General features: G+C 46.5%; 1 protein-coding gene across 1 annotated transcript in view; it reads left to right on the top strand.

Annotated features, from left to right (window-relative positions):
• The first annotated feature begins 2,380 nt into the window (after positions 1 to 2,380).
• Positions 2,381 to 23,005, top strand: part of LOC120517762 (glucagon receptor-like) — a 199,094-nt gene continuing 178,469 nt past the window's right edge. The window contains exon 1 of the mRNA XM_039740234.1: positions 2,381 to 2,735. The gene's annotated coding sequence lies outside the window, so the exon portion shown is untranslated. The remainder of the gene's footprint in view (positions 2,736 to 23,005) is intronic.

Below are 23,005 nucleotides of genomic sequence, written 5' to 3'. Positions count from 1 at the left end.
TGCCCGTAGCAAGTCACCAGCCGTTCTTGTTGAAAGTTTTCTTTTAAAACAGCAGCTGGGGTCCCCTGCTCTAATCCATCCATCCATCCATATTCCCACCCCCAAGATTGTCTCCATTTGCCTAAATTTGGGGGAATTGTGGCAAAGGTTCAATGGTGGGAGGTAAAGACGGGGGGGTCCTGCGGTGGTCAGGGTGCTTCAGTATGTGACATGGGGGGGTGCTTGACTCCCTGGAGCACAAACTGACAGGAATTTTGTTTTGTTTATTTATTTCTATTTTTACTCCTCTTTGTATTTTGTGTTGACCCCTCCTGTGTTTATACTGTAAACACTTTGTTGGCTCCCTTGGCATTTTTCTAGGTGTGGAGAGAAGTCAGGCGGGCACTCGGTTGCTGCAGAGGTGGTATAATCTAAGATTTGGTGGGCCGGACCTCCAACTGCTGTGCTGAGTTTAAATCCCTCTTGTGACTTTTTGTTTGATCCCAAACAATCCGCCTCTTCAGGTCGGGTGACGAGGTGTAACTAAATCTGTTTATATGATGCCCGCTCTTTGTGCTGTCTCAGGTATGCTACCTAAACCAACACAGTGTGGTGGCAGAGCTCTCGGAAAAAGGTGGCATACAAAATAAACTGTGGATTGCTGACCATACATGTGAAGCTATTGTGATTAAAGGCGCTATACGCTGATCAGCTGGAACATCAAGAGCACTGCCAGATGAAGTGAAGAGCGTTGATGGTCTCCTCACAATGGCACCCATCATGGGGGGCATCAATTAGGCAGCAAGTGAACAGTCCGTCCATGAAGAGGATGTGTAAGGATCTGAGTGACTTTCACCAGGGCCACCGATGGTCAGGTCAGAGCATCTCCAGCATGGCAGGTCCAAGGAGGGACAACCGGTGAACTGGCATCAGGGTCACGGGCACCCAGCGCTCATTGATGTGTGTGGGGCGTGAAGGTTTTCCTATCTGCTCTGAGCTTCCATAGCACAAATTGATGAAAAACGTCATGGTGTCCAAACACACAGACGTGGCTGCAGACCAGTCAGAGTGGCCACGCTGACCCCCTGTCCACCAATGAAAGTGCCACAGAACTGGACCTCAGAGCAATGGAAGGGGGTGGCCTGGTCAGGTGAATCCCATTTTCTTTTAGATCACTATGGGAAGAAGACAAGCTAGCGGGGGGACTGTGACGTTCTCCTGGGAGACTTTGGGACCTGCCATCCGTGCGGGTGTTGCTTCGACATGTTCTACCAACCTCAAGATGGTGGCAGACCACATACGCCCTCTTTCAGTAAGATCATGCGCCCTGCCACACTGAAACGATGATTCTGGAATGGCTTGAAGAACATGACAAAGACTTCCAAGACGTGGACTTGCCTTTCAAACTCCTCAGACCTCAATCTTATCGAGCATCTGATGATGGGGGATTGAGGTATGCCTGATATAAACACAACTTGCAGGACTTCAAGGGTCTGCTGCTAACATCTTGATGCCCACTTCAGGGGTCTGGTGGAGTCCATGCCTCGACAGGTCAGGGCTGGTTTGGAAAGGCGCTAGATAAAGAAAATGTACTCATATTATTATTGGAAAAACACCCACACAAGTGGATTCCAGTGATGTCATTCATGGGGGCTGCCAGAGTTTTAGCCCCCAATCTTAGACGTCCAGCCCACAATCTTTGAGGGCATCACCCCCCCATGTCATGATCTCCAGTGGTCTTCCAGACGTCAGCTTCCCTTCCTGCCATAATGGGACCCCCATTCTTCAATTACAGAACCCCCACTCCAGTCCAAGCATTAACATAGGGGGTGCTAAGCCCCCAATAAGTGCTAAAACTAGTGATGCTCTAGGTGGTCTTAAACGTCGGAGTGTAACAGAAAGAGTTTCTCCATGATTTTTATTTTTTTCCTCATTAGGGAAACACAGGGTTCAAGCTCCAGACTGTAGATCTATGCAGCGGCAGTTCTAACCTCTCCGCCACCAGGCTGTCCCGTGCTATGCAACGCTCCTTGACATGTCACCCCCTGGTGGTTTAAGTTTGACACCCAGAGTGACTTCCCTTTTCTTTTTTTTTTGGCTAAGTAAAAAAAAAAGGAAGAAAAAAATATAATAAGCTGCAGGCAGAGTTTCTTATATTAGAAAAAAGAAAATTGTGCGACAGAATTGACATTTCGCCCAAAGCGAGTGTTCCAGGTCTTTGAACCCGTGACCTTCAGCCTCCAGGTGCCGTTCATTGACCACTAGAGTTCACTCTCCTCCCGCGAGATTCTTGGCACATCAACTCCTCTAGTCGGTTTTTTTTTTTCACGCATCTGGCTGCGCGGGCTGCGTGACGTCACTGGCAATCCCGTCCCTCTGCATACCCCCCATCCCCCCACCCTCGACGGCACAGTCCAGTCCGGCTGCAGACGGCTGAAGCTTCAACTCCGACTGCGCTCTTCCTCGCCGCGCGCGTTTTTCTTTTCTTTTTTTTCTTTCTTTCTCAATGGACATCGCGGCAGTGGCGGGGGGCTCGCTCGGTCCCCGTTTGAGTTGCCTGTGACGAAACTCCACCCCTTTCGCTTTTTTTTTTTTTTCCGGTACACATTTACGTCTAATCTGCGCTGGCGTTGGATTACGACTCCTCCGTGGCTCGGGACGGATTTACCTGAGAGCTCCTCAGTCTTGGCGGTGAATGGAGAAGAAGATGCACCTTTCAGATGTCGCGGACGTCCGTCGACCTGGAGGTCTACAAGGTACGAGCACCGACTTCTATCTTTTCCTTGCACTCTCAAACTGCTTTTGCACAGTTGGCATTCGAAGCAACCTGCTGACCGAGTTAATTTGTAACTTGTGTTTCCCTGTAAATCGCGACCCTTTTTTGGTATTTCATTTTGCTTTTGTGCTCATTTACGATATTAAGGTGAAAAGTTATTAGGCTGAAAATGACAAGAGTGGCGCGGGTGTCGCTCTGCGCTGTTGGACGTTTCGTGGATCAGGAAGAAAAAGTTTCAGAGCCTCCACTTGTGACCGTCCCGTCTGTCATTTCGGGCTTGAGCTTTGCGGTCTGCGCTCTTACAGCCCATTCCTTTTATGCAAATAAATAAATAAATAAAGGGACATCCATCCATCCATTCATTATCCAACACGGGGAGAACATGCAAACTCCACACATAGGGAGGACCCGGGAAGCGAACCCGGGTCTCCTAGAGCTACCACTGTGCCACCCTAATAAATGAACAAATAAATAAAACAAAATCTTTCCCGGTGTAAGGCTGCGGTGGCGCATAGCCACGAGATGTGAAGGTGTGAACTGGAGTCGAACCAGCGGCCGGCTAGTCAAGCGAGCCCCCGTGCAGCCCCCCTAGCCTCGTAAATGAAGACGTCTGTCGCATAGAAGCCGATCTTCCACTCCTTTCTTTTTTTTTTTCTTCATGCTATTGTTAAAGTGTTTCGATTCTTTTCTATCATTGAGTATTTCACTCGTTTTTTTATATCCATCCATTCATCATTCAAACCCGCTTATGGAAGAGCAGGGTCGCGGGGCAGCTGGAGCCAATCTTGGAGCAAGCGTTAAGTGCACGGCAGGAACAATCCCTGGACAGGACGTCAGCCCTTTATAGGGTGAACATACACACATATGGGGTCAGTTGCTAACCCACCTATTTAGAGCAACAGTGTATGGCAGCTGGAGCCCATCTCAGCAAACTATGGGTGAAAAGCAGGGACAATCCCTAAACGGGGCACTGGGTCTTTACAGTCTGAATCACACACACACACATATATATGCGTGGGGACAACTCCATCCATCCATCTTCTCCAATCTGCTTATCCAAAGCAACATAGAAGGGTGGCCAGAGCCCATCTCAACAAGAATTGTGTGCAAAGCAGGAACAGTCCCTGAACGGGACACCATCCCATTGCAGGGTGAACACACACACACATGGGATCATCTCCATTAACCCATCCATCTTCCTAGCCCAATTATTTAGATTAACATTATGGGGTATAGCTGGAGCTAAGCATCAAGTGCAAGGCATGGGATCAACCCCTGGACTGGACGCAAGTCTTCTGCAGGGTGAAGACACACTTATACATGGGGACAACTCCATCCATCTCCTAACCTACTTATCCAGAGTGGGACAGCTGAAGCCCATCTCAACAAGAATCGGGTGCAAAAACAGGAACAGTCCCTGAACAAGACACCGGCCCATTTCAAGGTGTAAACAACACACACTCGTATGGGTCTTCTCCATCTTTTCATCCATCCATCTTCTTAGCCCACCTATATTGAGCAATATTATGGGGTAGCTGGAGCGTATCTCAGTAAGCTTCAAGTGCAAGGCATGGGAACAACCCCCTGGACAGGACACCGGCCCATTGCAGGGTGAAGACACAGTTATGCATGGGGACATCTCAATCTATCCATTCATCCATCATCCAGGGCAACACTGCAGGTATATCTAGAGCCCATTGAGGGCAAGCCAGGAAAAATCCTTTGCCAAGGTGCCAGTCGTTTGCAGGGTGAACACACACCTATGCACAAGGAATACTCAATCCATCCATTCATCCATCTTTCACTACTTCATCCATCATCCTAAGCTGCTTATCCAGAGCAACATTGCTGGGTAGCTGGACCCCATCTTTGCAAACATCGGGCACAAGGCAGGATACTCTACTGCACACTCTTAAAAATAAAAGTGCTAAGATGGTTCCTCACTGGGTGTGTCTACCATTTGCAGCTCCCAAAAGAACCATTCACTTGAAGGCTTCAGAAAGAACTTGAATTTATTTTGATCCTCCGAGAGACTCCATAACTGGACAGATGAGAACATATTTGTGACAAGTCCACTCGCTCCATGTTTGTTAAAAGTTCAAGATCAGGTTTTCACGGTCCCTCAGTATCCGGCTAGGTGGTCTACAAGACTTTAGATATTTCTGTTTTGTCCACATAGGAATCTTTTCTGAACCCAAACATCCAATTTCCATATGCAAAGCCCCCCTTAAATAGTACATTGTCAAGAGAGGGTTTAATCCACACCGCCCAGTAAAATGCTATTAAGGAACCAGCGCTGTTATTTGTACGGGTCTTTGTGCATGGTGGGCTCCAACTCATCCACCCGCCAGCACACATTAAGCATCGCAAGTCCACCAAATGTGATTGTCTTTTGGAAAAATGGGGAAAAAGGGGAACGGAAACCCCGGCCGCCTCAGACTGCACCACCGTGCTGCCCGTCCGCCGCTCTCCTGTTTGACTTTAAACAACTTGGTGCGGGGCGCCCGATTAACGAACGCAACTCAATAAATCAGACTTACTTTATTGTACCGCCTTTGGTTGAGACCACCGCAGAAAATATTCGAATGCAATCCTTCAACTAGTCGATCAGATAAACCGCTGACGGACACGACGGCTTAAAGGTTTGGTGCGCGTTCAGGATGATTTACATTCATGCGGTAAATTAAACAGCAAAAAGTCAGGGCTTAGAATAACCTGAACTGCTGTGCTAACGTTGAGTTTTTATTTGGGGCGCAATCGTCTCATTCCATCCATTTTTCGAAACTCATTCATCCACTGACAGTTTACATTCCGAAGCCGAGTTTTCCCCTTGAACTATCAGTAGGACTAATAGACGGAATAGACGGGTGAAGAGGGGTTTCGGAAAATATGTGGGTGAACGGCAATTCTTAAATATTAACAATTGCATACATTTAATTACATTAAAACAATCACCTTTCAGTTTTCTGACAAATGCCCCTTTGTTCATATTTAGGTCGGTCTGTCTTTATAATCTTGGATTACGTACCGCAGGAGCGCACCTTCTAAACGTCACAGCCGCAGGTGTGCAGAACGCCATTGAATGCTTGAAGGTGGAATGACGGGCGGCGCACACGCGTGAACGCGCACTACCCGGACTGAAAGACACCCTGTTCGCGGCGCTCTCGCGCTCATTTATATTTTGTACAATTTAATTTATTAAAGAAAATCGTCCTCAAAGTGGCAGACACTTCATGAATAATCTGATCCTCTTTTGTGCTGAAGGGGAATTTGCCATTTTCTTTTTACTTTACTTTTCTTTACGCGCTCCCCATCCCAGATTAGGATTAGGCTGCGGCTGCAACCCCTGATGTGGATTAAGCGCTTGACATTTTCTTACGGTTGACTGCTCCGGATTTTAAACTCAAATCGCACTTGAGTTTATCGCATTGCCGTCGACTCACAGCGGTGGGCGAACCGCTTCAGACCGCAGGAATTATAGGAGGTCCGTCAACTCAGAGTCTAGTGCGGGGGCTTCCCTGCTTTTTCTTTCACACTCCCGTCCCCCAATCCCCCCAAAACGCTTAGCCACAGACGGGGTGGAATGTATTGGAGCGGAGACCCGGGTATGTTTGTGAGGGGTCTGCTCCACAACACTGGGAGGTCAGCAAAACCACGTCGCGCGATGATATCTGTACGTGTCACCTCACGCGAATGGCGTCGCCTGCTCGGGGTTCTCGGCTATTACGGGCAGGTGGTCTTGTATTTGTGTTTTGTTTCCCCTGCTTGTCGTTTCTTATTCTAATTCAGAGCTTTGTGTTTCTTGTAGCAGCCTGTGATTTGGTTCTGTTAATAATTTTATTTTTGTGCTGTTTCTTTTGTACCCTTTTCGGATATTTGTGAAGCGCTGAGCATGCGAAAGGCGCTATATAAACACAATGCGCCATCATTAATATTAGTATGTGGATAGAAACATGTTGAAGGCAGCATAGAAAACAGGGAGATATATTCTTAAATATGAAATGCAGCATACAATCAATACATGTACATGGCGCTGTGGTTTAAATACATTTTTCAATATTTTTTAAAATGTATTCTTAAAAAGATGTAACATTTTAAACGGATGGCTTTTGAAAGGCACTATATGATAGATATTGGAACGCTCCACATCAGATAGACACATTTTTAAAAATATGACATGCGGCAATATGCAACACATATAAAGTGCGCTTTATGTAATCTATTTTAAATATATTTTTCAATATATTTTAAAATGTATTTTTAGAGAGATATGACATTTTTCGAGAAACAGAGAGATAAATAGTTATTGAAAGGCGCCATATAAGATAGATTAATAGATAGATATGAAAGGCACTATATAGGCAGATAGATATTGTAAGGCTCCGTTTAAGACAGACTGAGATATATAATCGATACTTATAGTGTGTTTTAAATAATTTTCGATATACTTTTCAATATATTTTGTTTGCATAGATAGATACTGAAAGGCGCTCTGTAAGAAAGACAGATAAGGCACTATATAACACATAGATGTACACTCTTAATATAAACTGTGGCATATAATCAATACATATACGCGTTATGTAATGAAGACGTAACATGATTGGATGGTTAAGAAAGGCGCTATATAATAGCTGCATGAATAGGTAGATTATGAAAAACACAATATAATAAATATATAAATAGTTATGAAAGGCACTGCATAATAGATCGACGTGAAAGACACTATGTAATGGATAAATAGATTTGAAAGGCGCTATTTAATGGATAGGTAGGTAGAAGTGAAAGGCGCTATATAATAGATAAATACACTCCTAGAAATAAAGGCGCCCCTTTGGTTTTTCAGGGCGATGCCACACTAACCCCATTTTTGGTTCCCTAAAGCACCATCCACATGAAGGTTCCAGAAAGAGCTTTTCATTTTTTAGATGTTTAAATAACCGTAAACGGATCACGTCACTCAGATGCCACCGAGGTTTCTTTTCTCACCCAGTCACACGGGCTCAGTTCAGGTTTGTGTCCTCCGAGCCTATTAGTAGACATTTGACATTTCTGTTTGTCTACATGTAAGGACGACTTTCAAAGCCCAAAAAGCCGAAGTTATATGCAGAGGACCCTTCAAATTATGAAATGGTTTAGTCAAGCAATTGATCTACGAGGAACCACACCAGCCAGTACCGGGCCATTTCTTTTAGCATCGGCATTTTTTAAGGGTGCAGCCCCGGGTATATCTGCTGTGTGAATTGTCACTTCGGGTGGGCGTGAGGGGCTGCTGGCAGTTGCGGTTTTTTCCCTGATCTGTGTAGCCGCTGAAAGTCAGACGCTTTGCTTTGGCTTCGCCGAGTTTAACGCGTTTCTCCTCACCGGCCGCTCGCGTTCTGAGCTCTGCTGACGGGCACTCGAGTCGTTTCGGTGTCGTTCTGTTCACCGACACAAACAGCTGTTCCACTTTTTTTCTTCCAGAATACAATTGATGGTCATATATATATATATAAATATATATAATATATTTGTGGCTGTCAGTCATCGATGCTTTGTAATTATTTTGGGATTTTGACACTTTTTTTTTTTAATAGTATTCAAATGAGCTGTCCAGTGTGTGTGTGTGTGTGTGTGTGTGCGCGTGCCCGCCCAGGTGTTGTTCCCGCCTTGCGTTGTATGTTGCTAAGATGGGCTCCAGCTGCCCCCCGGAGAAGCTGCCTTAAAAACGGATGGATGTGTTCTGTACGGTAGTATGAAAGAAGAACAGCAGTCGATGATTTATTCTTTCAGGTAATATCTGAATTTGAATGATTCGCATTCTTATTTTCAGGATGATATAGTAAAAGCATAGTATTAAAACAGAGACTAAGCATGAGCCGTACACTAATAATAATAATAATATAATGTTATATAACGACCATCTCTAAGCCACTTTCAAAAGTGCGTCCAAATCTCTGCATTTCAAAACCCGCTGTTACTCAAATAAACCCAAAGCGTGCCGTGCGCTCCAAAGGCTCCGCGCTCCTTCTGTGCTTTCCACTCCTCACTGCTGCAGGATTATAAAACGACTCAATATTTACGTAATAAGGAGGGGAAAGTGAATGAAATGTCAGCTTCTCCTCCACAGAAGCGTGCGTGCCGCTGCAGTTAATGTGCCTGGGCACGGTGGGCGCTGAGTCCGCGGCCCAGGAATGAGGGGCTCATCTGCTATTCTTAGCACTCTCGCGCCAGCGTGAAATTAGCACATCATTTATAATAAAGTTATTACTACTACTAGCAGAAATGTGAATAATCTGAATCGCCTGACACTATATGCTTATATTTCGAGGGAACGCTAAAACAGCCAAAAGTCAGCCAAGTAAGCCCCTCACTGCTGGGTGGAGTGAAGCCAATTTGCGCGCTCATTTGCTGCCCATCCGTTATTTATATAAAAACGGATTGAACGTGTCAACACCATGCCATGAATACGCGATATATTCACTGAGCTGATAACAATGCGGGTTTTATTGGGGTGGTTGGGGGGTCAAAGCGCGCTGCTTTGTTTCAGATTCTATGCGTGTAGTAATTGCGAATTGTGGGCCCCTCGAAAAGCCACGAGAAGAGCTCCATAGAATGGCAGAAAAGTTGATTTTTCATTCATTTTATTCCTACTAACAGCCCAAGAATGTAGAGCAGGATGCGTCCGCCATTTGGTGGGATTGCCGAAGATGATGAAGAAGAAGACGCGTTGAGTTTCATAACACGGCGCTCCATGCTGGCAGCGAACTCATTTGCTTGAAAAATTGCCGTGTGGCCAATTTTGGGAGAAATTATCTCTGTACCCCACCGTGAGCCTCAAGAAGGTTGGAGGACCCACTGAGAATCCTCCGAGTGCAGACCGCTGGAGCGCCCTGAACAGCCAATTGGATCGCACGCTTATGTCACATGGTTTTACACGACAGTCGTCATTATTCGTTAACTCCTCCCACAGCGTAGATCGTAAGCGAATACTGTACTGCGTTCACGTACCCTAGGTCTGTTCATATTGGTAAAAATGAGAGCTTGACTGGTTGTTTGGTCTACGAAAAAACACAATTAGAGATAAAGAACACTTTTTTCTGTGGAAGTAAAAAGCAAAATCAACGAATTACACTCCAGAAACGCTATTTCAGGCTGACCAGGTTATATGCTTTATTTTAAACACCAAACTAATGGGAAGCGTCAGCGTTAAGTTACAGATCGGAAAATTCGTGTAGCTTATTTATGTCTGAATTATGTGAGTTGTAATTCCGCGTTTTGCTATTTCCGACTCGGCCACTCATAATTACCGTCCGTCGGAGGGCACGTGACTGCAGCAGTGACGTCACTGATGTAGCATTTAAAGCGGGCACCTCTTCAGTGGAGGTGGTCTGCGGCTGGACTCTATTGGATGTCCATTTTGTGTCAAGTCCACCTATTCGTGATTCCAGGGGTTAGGCTGTGGGCTGCAGAGGTGCATCTTTAAACATCGGTGAACAGTCGCTGTGTTCATGTGCTCTCTGCGTAAATCAGAGTTGGAAATTTCACGTGGACGATTCAGACAAAATGCTACCTGAATTGTCTTGAGTTGTGACGACAGTTTTCATTCCATTGCTAATCGGGAGTCAGCAAAACAATTCTAAATATCACCAGAATAAAGAGGAGGGTCTCCCGTAAACCTCCGGCTGGATCATGGAATCCAGCAATGAAGAATCTTTATACAATAAAAGGGTAAATATAGTGAGGCACAAAGGAGCCGTGTAAAAGAGGCAATCCACAGTAACCAAGTACCAATAAAGTTAATCGGCAGTCAACGTGCTAAAGCAGGGCTAAATAAAATAACCAGAAAATCCTGAGAAACAATAATTGTAAAAATTTGGTTGACCTAAATGAATGCGTACTCAAGTTATTGTGCTTACACACACACACACACACCGACAGGCACACACACAAATTCCAAAAATGGTATTTTCGGACTCAGGGAGGTTTAAAACGTTGAGATTCATCAAAATCTCAACATCGAATCTTTGGACGATTACAATACTTTTGCTATACTTTGTATGGGAGAAAAGGAGAATTCACTGACCCCAAGTGCATACAGTGTGGTGCACCATGAGGGACTGCATTTCCCATGAGCCTTTATGGGGCTGGGAGCAGTCGATCAGCAGTGATTGACAGCTGGCCACACCTCTTGGGGAAGTACATGCAAAATACAAAGAACAAGGTAGAACAGACTCTCAGGGGTAGGAACAAAACAGTAATCAAAACCGACAAATAATGCACAATTATACAAATAATAGATATAAATAACGATATAAACTTAAACAATATTATTTAGAGGATAAAACACAAACGGAAAAGGAATTTAAACTGGCTGTGTGGCATAACACAAGGTGGGTGCTAACCTTGGAGAGGGCTGTCACCGGATACACAGACAGGGGGCAGTACTGAGTCGGGGTGAAGCAGGTTGCCTGTTTTAGAGCTTTCACGCAATTCAAAAATGTTATGTAACGTTAAAGTCGACACGTTTAAAAAAACAAAACGGTTTGCCCTTGAAAGTTGTTTTGTTTTGCTGAAGGTGTTAACTTATTGGTTGACTGTAACGACGGGGGAGTGAAAGGGAGCCGCTCCGCCTCTGCTTGTAGAATTTGGTGCTAATGCTTTTTGATTTTCTGTCACTCGTCTCGCTGCTCAAGAAGGGGGAGAATCTATTGCACCACGCTGGACGTCCTGAGGGGGGTCGCTGCCCAACAGAAGAGGGCAGCTGTCAGGTTAGACGGTCAGCACCCACTCCACTGTAGAGCGTCCAGGAAGGGTAGGCCACCAGGACCATTTTGGCTTGGACTTTGTCTTTTCTAACTGATTGTATTGATGTTGCCGACTGGAGGTTTTGTTTCCCTCCCTTCATTGTAGTTCAACAGTAAATTCCTGGACAGACAGTCCCAGTGTCGGGTCTCTGCCGGGGTTCGTCTCCTGGCTTGGGTTCAAATTCGTGTTTTACGTCTTTTTATTCATTTTGATTGATTATGCACATCATTCTTTATTTTCGATTGTGTCGATTTATGTATATAAGCTGCCTTTGTTATGTTGTGGGTAGTTTGTAAGTGTGGTACCCCCAAGAGGCGGAGCCACCTGCCAATCACCACCCCATAAATCGGGAGGGTCTTCACACAGTTCCTCGCGGCTCCTGGGTTGGTGAGTTGTTGTGCTTTTTTTTTTTTGGTCCCTTTGTGTAGTTTGGAATTTTTACCATAACTTACATTCTGTTTTGGGACTCCTTCTTCTTGTGTGGAATTCCATTGTGCCCTTTGTGCTCCACGGAGCTTCCTTGTGGTTTTGTGAAGAATCAGTCTTTTATTTTATAAAGATTCGGTGCTTTGCTGATAGCTGTATTTGAACTGTTTTGAACTGTTTTGAGACCCCCGACAAATGCAGCTATGGTGACAATCTACTTGTTGGCAAGGCCAAGTGGCCCTGTGCCACCGCTGCTCTTGCCCGACATTGCACACAGTTATGTGAAACGTCTCATCTTGTTTTCCTGGTGAGAGCCGTGACGTGTGTACAATATGACATCACAACATATAACAGCAACTGATGTGACAGGCAGAGGGAATGTTGGGGTGCAAGCTGGGACCCCCGTTTAATCGCCACATAAGAACCCAGCACTCTGGGTGCAAAATTAGGATCGCCTGTCATCAGCCTTGCTAACGAAGTGGTCCCGTTAGTGGGAGCTCCGTTCTCGTCGAGCACACGGTCCAAAGTGAGACGCCGCCTGAAGTGGAAGGGGCGGAGCCTGGTCTGGGAAATGTGGGTGGGGCTAGGCATCCTACTTGTGCAGAGGGAAGATGAGATGCACTCAGCAACAGTGGCCCCTGTAGTCCAGAAGCGGTACCGCTGACTCCATTAGAGCCCGGGTTGGGATCCACCAGATTTTCCCGAAATTGATCCTGCTTACTGGCATACTTTAAAATGAGCTCAAAAAGAACGTGGGGATGACGGCTGGAAACTTAAGGGAAAATTTGTTCTTCACACAGAGAACCGTAGACAGGTGGAATCAGTGACCAGGACAGACAGGAGGTGTTTAGGGTCCTTCAGAACTCGACTTGATGATATTTTAGGTGAGGACTGGCAACCGTTGTTGGGCCAAAAGGCCTGTCCTCGTCTAAATCTTTCAAACGCTTGTCACACATTGACGTCAGGGGAGCTCCTTCCCGGCTCCTCACAGGCATGCAGTACCCCAGGGTGGCGAGAGGGGGCGCTGTCGCCAAGAGCCTCATCTTTTTTATTTATTTTTTTCTTCTCCTCTGCAGCAGCAGCAGCAGGAAAAGACCCACTTGAGGGGGAAAAATAGACCCACCTCTTCCAGCCGTGGGGGTCGCCGGCCAGCGTCTCATTTGGACTCTGGAAGGAACGGAGCGTCCCGCTCTCAAGAGTTTTGTTGAAGCCAGGAAGGTGGCTTTATTTATTGTTTCCATTTTGTGCCCCCGAGCACTGATTTTGAGTTTGTGTCTTGTCTGAGAATTAAGGAGGGGCGACCCCAACTTTTTTGCGACCCGTCGGCACGTTTTGAATGTTGTAATTCATTTTACATATGATTTTTTTTTCGTCACAAATCTCCCCAAAAACGATAATTTTTTTTCCCTGGTTCCTTTTGGAAAGTGGAACGAATGAAAACGCTGGGGTTTAGTAACGCCGCACACCCTGTGTGAATCTGTCGAGTTCTCAGAAAAGTTTTCAGATTACAAAGAAACAGAGGAGTGGATTTTATTTTGGAATTACAGTTTGGCTAAAGATGACGACCCACCACGAGACAAAAACGTGACAGAAGCCGTAATCCAGCGAGGCGATGGAATTGGACAAAGTCCAAAAAATAATAATAATAACTCCTGGTGGTCTTCCAGTTCAGATTTTATGTGTTGATCCAACATGGTCAGGCTGATCAGGCAGCCTCCCATCAGCCACAGCACAGTCCTGATGCCTGATGGGAGTTGTAGTCCTCTGGTCGGCACTGCTGTATGGTTGTGGGTGAAGCAGATCCAGACTCTTTGCTTTGATCTTTTTGACTTCACATTTTTGGGTTTGATACTCGATCGTTCTTTAAGTTGACAATATTTTAACCATATTTTAATGTCTGGATTCATCTTCTGGTTTGTAACTTTTGACATAGCAATAAACATGCAATGAAAAGAGAAAGAGCGCAATAAACGTGAACGGAAAAGAGCAAAAGCGACGGGCAGAGCAGCGGCGGAGCCGCACAGGAGCCACGAGATGTTTCTGTTTGTTTGCATGTCAGCTGTCATGTGTGTCACAAAAAAGGGGCGGAGCGTCACTCCCTCTCCCAAGGTTGGTGCTGATGCAGTGACAAAAAAAAAAAAAATAAAAATAAAATCAGCCTGAAGATTGAGAGTTTGGGGGGCTCAAAGACGTGCAGAGTGAGGCTGATGAACTGCTAGAAGGTGGCTGGTGGAGGATCTCCAGATCTTTGGGGGTCATACGGGGTGAACCCTGCAAGAAGTAAATCCTGTGTGCTGTGCTGAAGCGACGCGTACAGCCGGTTGAGACGTGACTGTAGTGAACTGCCTTTTTATAAATAGACTTTGGTGACATAACGCAGCAATGAGGTGGACTGGGTAATCACCCCGAGGGCATTCAAATAGCTTTTGTAATAATTATTTATTCATTATTTCATTTCTTATTTATTAGAATTAGAACTCCACAGGAAAACAGGTCGATTGAAATGACAGGTTCTGTGTTACAAAAAAAAAAAATCAAAATCCCTTGCTTGTCGTAAATCTTTTGAAATGCAACCTGGTTATGGGCAAGTGTGGCCCCCCCGCAGCCCCCCTGTTATGACACCTGATGAACTATAGGTGGGACCTCGACAACTTTATGACCTTCTCTCTGAGCGCACAAAACATCTGATTTACTCGCGGAAATCCGGTCCGCCACAAATGAAATGTCAAAATACTCAAATATACTTTGCAAGATAAACACCTGATAAGATTTGCATTGCAAAGCAGTGGCATCAGGAGTAACCGACGAAAAGTGTACGGTCCATTGTGTGCGCTCTCGGGGTCCGAACACGCCACGCCACCATGCCAGGCCACCTAAAGATTCACAGAGCCATCAGCTTCACCATTGACACGCACGACCTGAGCCGGAGTGCTTAAAACGTCCGAGTCTCACCAGAGTCACACCTCGCTGGAAATTAGGGTGGGGTGGGGGCTTTAGGGGGCAAACGATTTCAGTTTTACTTCGAGGTGAAGTTTCCTAAAGTATTCGTCATTTTTCAGTTTTCTTTATTTTAGTGCCAAGGTGTCCGTTTGAAATGTGACGTTCAGAGAGGACTGGACATCTAGGGTCAAAATGGGGTCCGAGCGCGTGCTTGAATGATCGGAGATCAAAGGAACTTAAAAAAAAAAAAAAAAACATGAAATTTTGGAAAATTAGAATATGCTAATCAGGCACAATATGAGTGTATGAGCTTCGGAAAAGACAAAGTGATGTCTATCATATGGTGCCTTTCACGTCTAATTATCTATCTATCTAGCTAATCTTGCCAACTACGCTAAAAATCTATCTATCTATCTATCTATCTATCTATCTATCTATCTATCTATCTATCTATCTATCTATCTATCTATCTATCTATCTATCTATCTATCTATCTGTCTATCTGTCTATCTGTCTATCTATCTATCTATCTCTTCCTGCCGACTATGCTAACATTAAAATCTATCTATCTATCTATCTATCTATCTATCTATCTATCTATCTATCTATCTATCTATCTATCTATCTATCTATCTATCTATCTATCTATTCAGTGGGTATGTGAATCTGAGGTAGTCACCCCTGCCCCGTATCAGGTGGGGTATTGTAAAGAACCTTAAGATGATATCCTGTTTAAAATCACAAGGCTCAGACCCACCGACCGTTTGATCCTGAGTGAATCGCATTCTGAAGAATCTTCCTGACACCTTTGCCATCCCACTGCTCCGTTCGTATGGCCGATATGTGCCACCTTACGTCTGACTGACCACCCGGTCTCATGAAGGACCAGTGACTCGGTCGCAGTCACAGCCACCCAATCGAAGGAGGGACCCCCTTGCAGTGAGGAGCCCGGTTTGTCACTTTTTTTTTTTCTTGACCTTCTAAGACCGCTGCCTCCTGTGCTGTGCAGAGTGGGACCCCAAGTTTTCACTCTGGGACCCCAGGAGGGATGCCTTGTGTGGGGTTGGCTCTCTGAACAAAGCGCACCAATTTAATGAGCTCTTGAAGGACCCCCGACTTGGACCTGCCTAAATATTATTTTATTTGAAGATGGACGGATGTTGCTTTGTTTAAATCCCCCCCATCCCGACCCCCCATAGTGTGTATAAGGCGTCCTTCAGTTTTGTTGCACCCCCCCCCCCCTCCTTTCGTTGGCCCCATTCCGAGGCTCATCACCTGCGCCGTGACACCGACAAGCTCCGTCCTGCCATCTCGATCTGCTGGCGAAACGGTGGAACGGCACAGCGCTGTGTCGGACAGACAAAACAAACGGCGTCCAGACCTGTTTTGATCGATTGATTTACTTTTTAAGTTTCTATTTCTGTACACAGATAAGATGGAAAATTCTTTCTCCCCTTGCAGGAGGTGCCAAAGGCCCCCGCACGTAAGAAATAAGCGGAGACGCGGCGTGTGGTCGTCTTCACGGCGATCAGATTCCACATGCGGGACCACCGGGGGGCTGAGGTACTTCAGGGAGTTCATGCTGGTGCCACCGGGGGGGCTGTGGTTCAGGTTTTGCTCGTCCTTTGCTTTCTTGCACTCGTCTGTGCGCTCGCACTGCTCGCTCCTCTTTATCGATGTATTCACCGTATTGAGTTTCGCATTCTTATTTAACGATTGCGTGAAGGTAAAGGTTCACGAGAAGGATGAGACACACGAGTCTGCCCTCCTCCAGGTTACTCAACATCCCCCAGAGTGTCCTTTCACTGTCCTGTCTTGTCCTCTTTCCTTCACTTTCAGCTCCGGGCCCACCCTATGGAGGAACAGTCGGCCATTTTGTTAGGAGGCCAACAGCAGGTCTTCCGAGGGGGCCGATGATTTAGGACGGGCCGGCAGTCCCTGAGCAGGTCCGTGTCGCTCACCGCATTTCATGGCTGGCCAGTTGTGTAATGTTTACCTGCGGAATTCTTCAGGGACCCATTAGCATGTTATCACTCATGTTATTTTAATAAATCTATAGCGCCGCGCCTGATTGGGTCACAAATTCCCGTTTACGTGACACGCAGCTGTTGACTGAGCGAGGAAAGTAGAGCAGCCGCAGGTTTGATCGAGATAGCTGAGCGCGAGGGAGTTCCTGCTTCGTGGCCGATAACCATGAAAATGAGCGCCGATTTGCAAATCGTAATCTCTGTGGTGTGCTGGATGGGCGGGCGGGGGTAGGGGGCCGCGTGGAATTTGAATGCCAGAAGGTTCTACACCTTCCCCCCCGTCTTTGTCTTTTAGTTTTTATTTTTTAATTCCCTCCTACGTCCCCTGAGTCTTTCATATCCGGCTAACTGGAGGGAGTGGGTCACAGCGTTAGGCCAGTGTGATGGACTGGTCTGGGGTCCCTGCTTTGTACTCCATGCTGCTAGGGGTGGATTCACACCCGGACCCCCTCCAAGAAGAAATAGACTGAGTGGGCTTGCTGGCCATTATGTTAAATTTACTATAAGTGACCCCGGCCCCCCTCCTATAGCCCGTCTCTTAGGTGGTTGTGGTGGGTCTGGCACATTCCTCTGTTGGGGGACTTCAACACGACGTTACGAACCCAAAATGAGTGGACGCTGGGAGTGAAATTAAGCGAGTGGTAGTACCTGTGGCTGGCAGGGGTCCGTGAATGAAGATGTGCCTCCATAGCAGACTGCGTGTCGTTAGTCCGTCATCTCACTTGTCATGAGAAGCGTATGAATGGTGTCTGCCTCGTTATGGACACCCTCACTCCCTAAATTCTGCATTCATTTGGAAAAAATGTATCCTTCACAAAATCCAGTGACCGCAAGGGGTCCACAGATTCATCCTTCAGCCTGCCCATCTATCCATCCATCCATCCAGTAAGCCATTGACTTGTCATCCTACTGATTCGTCTTCATCACTCTTCCCATTCATCTTCTACCCCTCCTTTCCTTTCATATTCCCATTCAGTCCATCTGCCTGCTCGCCCACTTGCCCGTTCATGAGACCATCTGTCAGTCTGTCTGCTCCACCACCTGTCTGTCTGTCTGTCTGTCGGTCTGCCAGCTCACTTGCTTTGTCGCCATTCATTTACCCGTCTGGATTCTGCAACGTCTGCCTGCTCCTCTGCCCATTCGTTTATCGCTTGGTGGGACGGCCCCTCCGCTCATTTGTTCATCAGCCCTCTATACGGAGTTGTGAGTCTGCACCTTCATCCATTCATGAAGTCTGTCCGTCCATCTCTCTCTATCTCACTCTCTCATATTCAGATCTTACAGTCTATCCATCTCTCCTTTCCTCCACTCACTCACTCACTCACTCACTAGACCATCTACTGGTTTGTCTGCTCCACCAGCCATCTGTCCGTCTGCCTAACCATCAGTTTTGTAGAAATCTCAGCTCCCTGACATTTGTCCGCTCGCCTGCCTGTCTGATTGATCCTTGGTGTCTCTGTCACTCCATACTTCCGACTGTCTGATCACCTTCACGCCATCCATTTATATCTAGTCAGCACTCACTAAGTCATTGACCGACCCATTATATCCTAACACAGAGTCACAAGGGTCTGCTGGAGCCAATCCCAGCCAGCACAGGGCACAAGGCAGGAAACAAACCCTGGGCAGGGTGCCAGCCCACTGCAGGGCACACACACCCACACACCAAGCACACACCAGGGACAATTTAGGAATTTAGGAGGAAACCCGCGCAGACACGGGGAGAACATGCAAACTCCACGCAGGGAGGACCCGGGAAGCGAACCCTGGTCTCCGTACTGTGCCATCGTGCCACCCAGTCATGACTCACCCATTTATTAATTCCTTCCATCCACCTCTCTCCCTTTCCCTCTCCCTCTCTTTTTTCACCCTGCCATCCACTCATGTTACCCTCCTGAATAAATAATGGAAATAGCCATCAGTCTGTCCATCCATCGGCCCATATTCTCTCTCTTTCCATCTGTCCGTCTGTCTGTCTAGCCGTTCATTTGTGTTCCTACCATTCATTTATAAACCTGAATTCCCCTACAACTGTCTGCTCACCTGCCCCATCATCTGGTCATTATTCGTCTATAGATACTCATCACTTTCTCCATTCACCCATCCAATTGCCCAGCTCAGCCATCCACATGTCTGCCTATCTGCCTGCCAGTTCATCTGCCAAACCACCATTCATGTATAAATAGTGAATCTAGTCATCAGTCTGTCCATCCATCCATCCATCCATCCATCTCTCGCTCCAGTCCATCTGTCTATCCTTTCATCTGCTTATTCTCTCATCTACCCTTTCATTCATTCATCCATGGACCAGTCAGTCTGTCTGTCTGTCTAGCAGTTCATTTGTGTTCCTACTGTTCATTTATACATCTGAATTTCCCTTCAGCTGTCTACTCATCTGCCCACTTGCCTGCCCACTCGCATGCCCCTCCATGTTTATACACAGGCGTCAGTTTGCCCATTCACCCATCCAATCGCTCAGCTCAGCCATCCACATGTCTGTCTATCTGTCTGCCAGTTCATCTGCTTACCCACCATTAATGCATAAATAATGAACATAGTCATCAGTCTGTCCATCCATCCATCCATCCATCTCTCTCTCTGTCCACCCTGCCATCCATTCATGTTACCCTCCTTCAGTCCATCTGTCTATCCTTTCATCTGCTTATTCTCTCATCTACCCATTCATTCATCCATGGACCAGTCTGTCTGTCTGTCTGTCTAGCAGGTCATTTGTGTTCCTACCATTCATTTATAAACCTGAATTCCCCTACAACTGTCTGCTCACCTGCCCCATCATCTGTTCATTATTCGTCTATAGATACTCATCAGTTTCTCCATCCATCCATCCATCCAACTGAGCGGCTCAACCTTTCACATGTCCGTCTGTCTGTCACTAACCACCATTCATGTATACATAATGCACACGGCCCTCATTCTGTCCACCCCCCTGCCTCTTTCTGTCTTTCCATCTGCCCATCCTCTCCTGTTTTCCACACTTCAATCCATCCATCCTTTCATCTGCTTACCCACTCATCAGCCACCAGTCCATCTGCTCAGCCGTCCTTCCCTCTGCAGGTTTTTCCGCCTCCCACCATTCATTCACGAATCTGATGTCCCCTGCAGCCGCCTGCTCGCCTGCCCACTCGCATGCCCCTCCGTGTTTATGCACAGTCATCAGTTTGTCCATTCATCCATTTCTTATTTCTCTCCCTCTCTCCACCCTTCCATCTCTCTCTATCTCTCTTTCCAGCTCCCCCATCCATTCACACGCACTCATTCTTTAATCCAGCTGTCCCAGGTACCCATTCATGAATCCTTCAAGCCATCTTTGTGCTCAACCATCCATCTGTCTATACCCGGACCCCCATTCATTCCAAACCTCTGTATGTTCGCCTGCCCATCCATTTCTGCTGTTGTCATGTCTGCCCCTCTCCATACACCCACCAGTCTGTCTGCTCGTCTGTTCCTTATCCTTCCAGTTATAGTCACCTGTCTGTCCCTTTGTCTGTCCCTCCAACGATTCCTCTGCAGATTGTGAACTTCTGGTGACTGAAAGTCAACCTCTTTGAACTGATGGAGAAAATTCACGTATCCAGTAAAGCGGCCCGACCCCCCCCAACCCTCAACACCTATGGACCTGCTTATATGGTCTGTGCCTACTGCTGAAAGCGGGCAGCAGGTCAGTCCATCAGGGGGCACCTGCTCAGTGCGATCACATCTCGGCGGTGGGCTCCCTGAAGGAAACGCACAAAGAGAACATGCAAACTCTACACCAGGGACGTCCTGGTGGGCAGCAGTGGCTGCAGGTTTTCATTCTAACACTTTTCCTAATGAGTTTTCACTGCTAACGAACTCCTTTTCCCTTCATTCTAATAGCCCCGTTTTTAAGGATTCAGTCCTCCGAATTGATTTGTTTCTTCATTAAATGGCAGCCAAACAGAAGCGAGACGTGAAACGAGCTGACATACGACCAGCTAACTTGGAACATCAGATTCCAGCCAATTTCATTCCAACCAGTTTCTTAATAAGAAGCCAATTCTTGACATTATTTACAACCCGTTATTGAATATCAGGACTTGTTGCTGCTCTCGTTCTGCCACAGCAGACTGTTGATTTTCTGTTTTTTTCCAAGACCACCGTCCAGATGTTTTGGTGACCTGAGCAGACCAACATGACCGAGACCTTCACCTTTCTTTATTTTCAGGTTAGCTGGTCTTGTTTTGTGTCTCATTATTGTTTGGTTGCTCATTAAGGAAAAAGAAACAACTAAGGGGCTCTGAGTCACGTCAATTCAAACGAACGCAAAACAAGTGACTCAGCAGCAAAAACGGCTTACTAATGAAGACGATGGTTAGAATGAAAACCTGCAGCCACTGCGGCCCTCCAGGACCAGAGCTGGACACTCCTGATCTACATGCTCAGTGGCCGGCCATTGACCTGAACCGGGGGTCCGAGGAGCTGAGCTGTGATACAAATGTCCCCACTCGGCGCTTATCATTTGTCTCACGGCTGATTCTCAGAGACTGCCCTGCTTTTTCTAAGCCACTGCTTTGCAGTTTGGAGGGAAGTTGTGGGCTGGCGGCGGGAGGGGGGTTGGGGGCGGATGATCATTTTGACGACTCACATGGCGGTTTGCGGTGCCTCCCAAGTTAAAGGTCGCTTCCTTTTTCGTGAACTGTAAACGGCTGATACGATCGCAACGAAAGCGCTAAAGTAGGCTGAGAAGTTCCCATCTGATAGTCGCGCGGCTCCTTGACTTGCTCAGCTCACCCGTGGAAGCGACGACGACTTGCTGCCCCAGTTTGTTTTTTTTTTATGACTTTTTATTTACTTTTTGGAACGCTTCTAGCCTGCTCCGGTACATGAAACGAAACGAGTAACCCGAGTCGTGGGACTCTGAAGGTTTCGCAGGCAAGTTCTTTCGCCTCCAAACTCCAGAAATATGTGACAGAAACCTATCCAGAAATACCCATCTCCAGAAACACGCACTTTTTTGACATAAAAAAGTCGCCTTGTCCACCAAGTACCAGAAATCTCAAAGCGCGGGGTGTAAAGTGACTCCACTGAATGAACACATACGACAGGACTCGGCGTGACAAGCCATCAGCCGTCAACGCGACACCCGATCACAAGGGGAAGACATCGCCCGACAGGACCCGATGGGTCCTTATGTGCCCATTATGGGATTGTAAAACTTTAGAACTGCATCTTATCTGAGAAGTTCATTGTCACAGCGCCCTGCGCCTGCACTCGGCGAAAGGCGCTATGAACAAGTGAACTGAACTGAACTGAAAAGAAAAGCCCGGGGCGTGCGCGATGATTAGCGACTCGCGTGTGGGGCTACCGGTGGGCTACTGCAGCGTATATGCGGACACAAAAAGAAGACCCCGAAGTCAAGACGTGCGAATCCATCTTAAGACAAGAAGCAAAAACACGCAGGCGGCTTCAAACGGAGGAGCAGCGGCGCCGTGACAGACTCCGTTCATCCGGCATCGAATAGAAAAAAGAAACCGTAGAAAAGTAAAACAAGAAGGAAAAAAAAAAATAACACATTCTTACTGATGTCATAAATTGCATTGTTAGATCCAGATATGGATAGTGTATTATATGTGTATTATATAGTGACTTTCATATCTATCTATCTATCTATCTATCTATCTATCTATCTATCTATCTATCTATCTATCTATCCATTTCACCCCCTCACATTATGGGGTTACTGTAAAAAACCTTAAGATTGTATTTATTATGAAAAAGCACTATATAAAATCACAAGGCTCAATCCCAACTTCTTGGTAATTGTGTTATTCAAAGCCAAATAGCTACATTTCTAAATTTTATTGATTTTAATTCTTACAATTACCAAATTTTCCCATTGGGACTATGCCAGGCCACCTAAAGATTCACAGAGCCATCAGCTTCACCATTGACACGCACAACCTGAGCCGGAGTGCTTAAAACGTCCGAGTCACACCTCGCTGGAAATTAGGGTGGGGTGGGGGCTTTAGGGGGCAAACGATTTCAGTTTTACTTCGAGGTGAAGTTTCCTGAAGCATTCGTCATATTTCAG

Source organism: Polypterus senegalus, chromosome 17, assembly GCF_016835505.1.
Source record: "Polypterus senegalus isolate Bchr_013 chromosome 17, ASM1683550v1, whole genome shotgun sequence".
Taxonomy (NCBI): domain Eukaryota; kingdom Metazoa; phylum Chordata; class Cladistia; order Polypteriformes; family Polypteridae; genus Polypterus; species Polypterus senegalus.
Note: the sequence above shows the minus strand (reverse complement) of the source record. Positions and strands in the feature narration are given on the sequence as shown.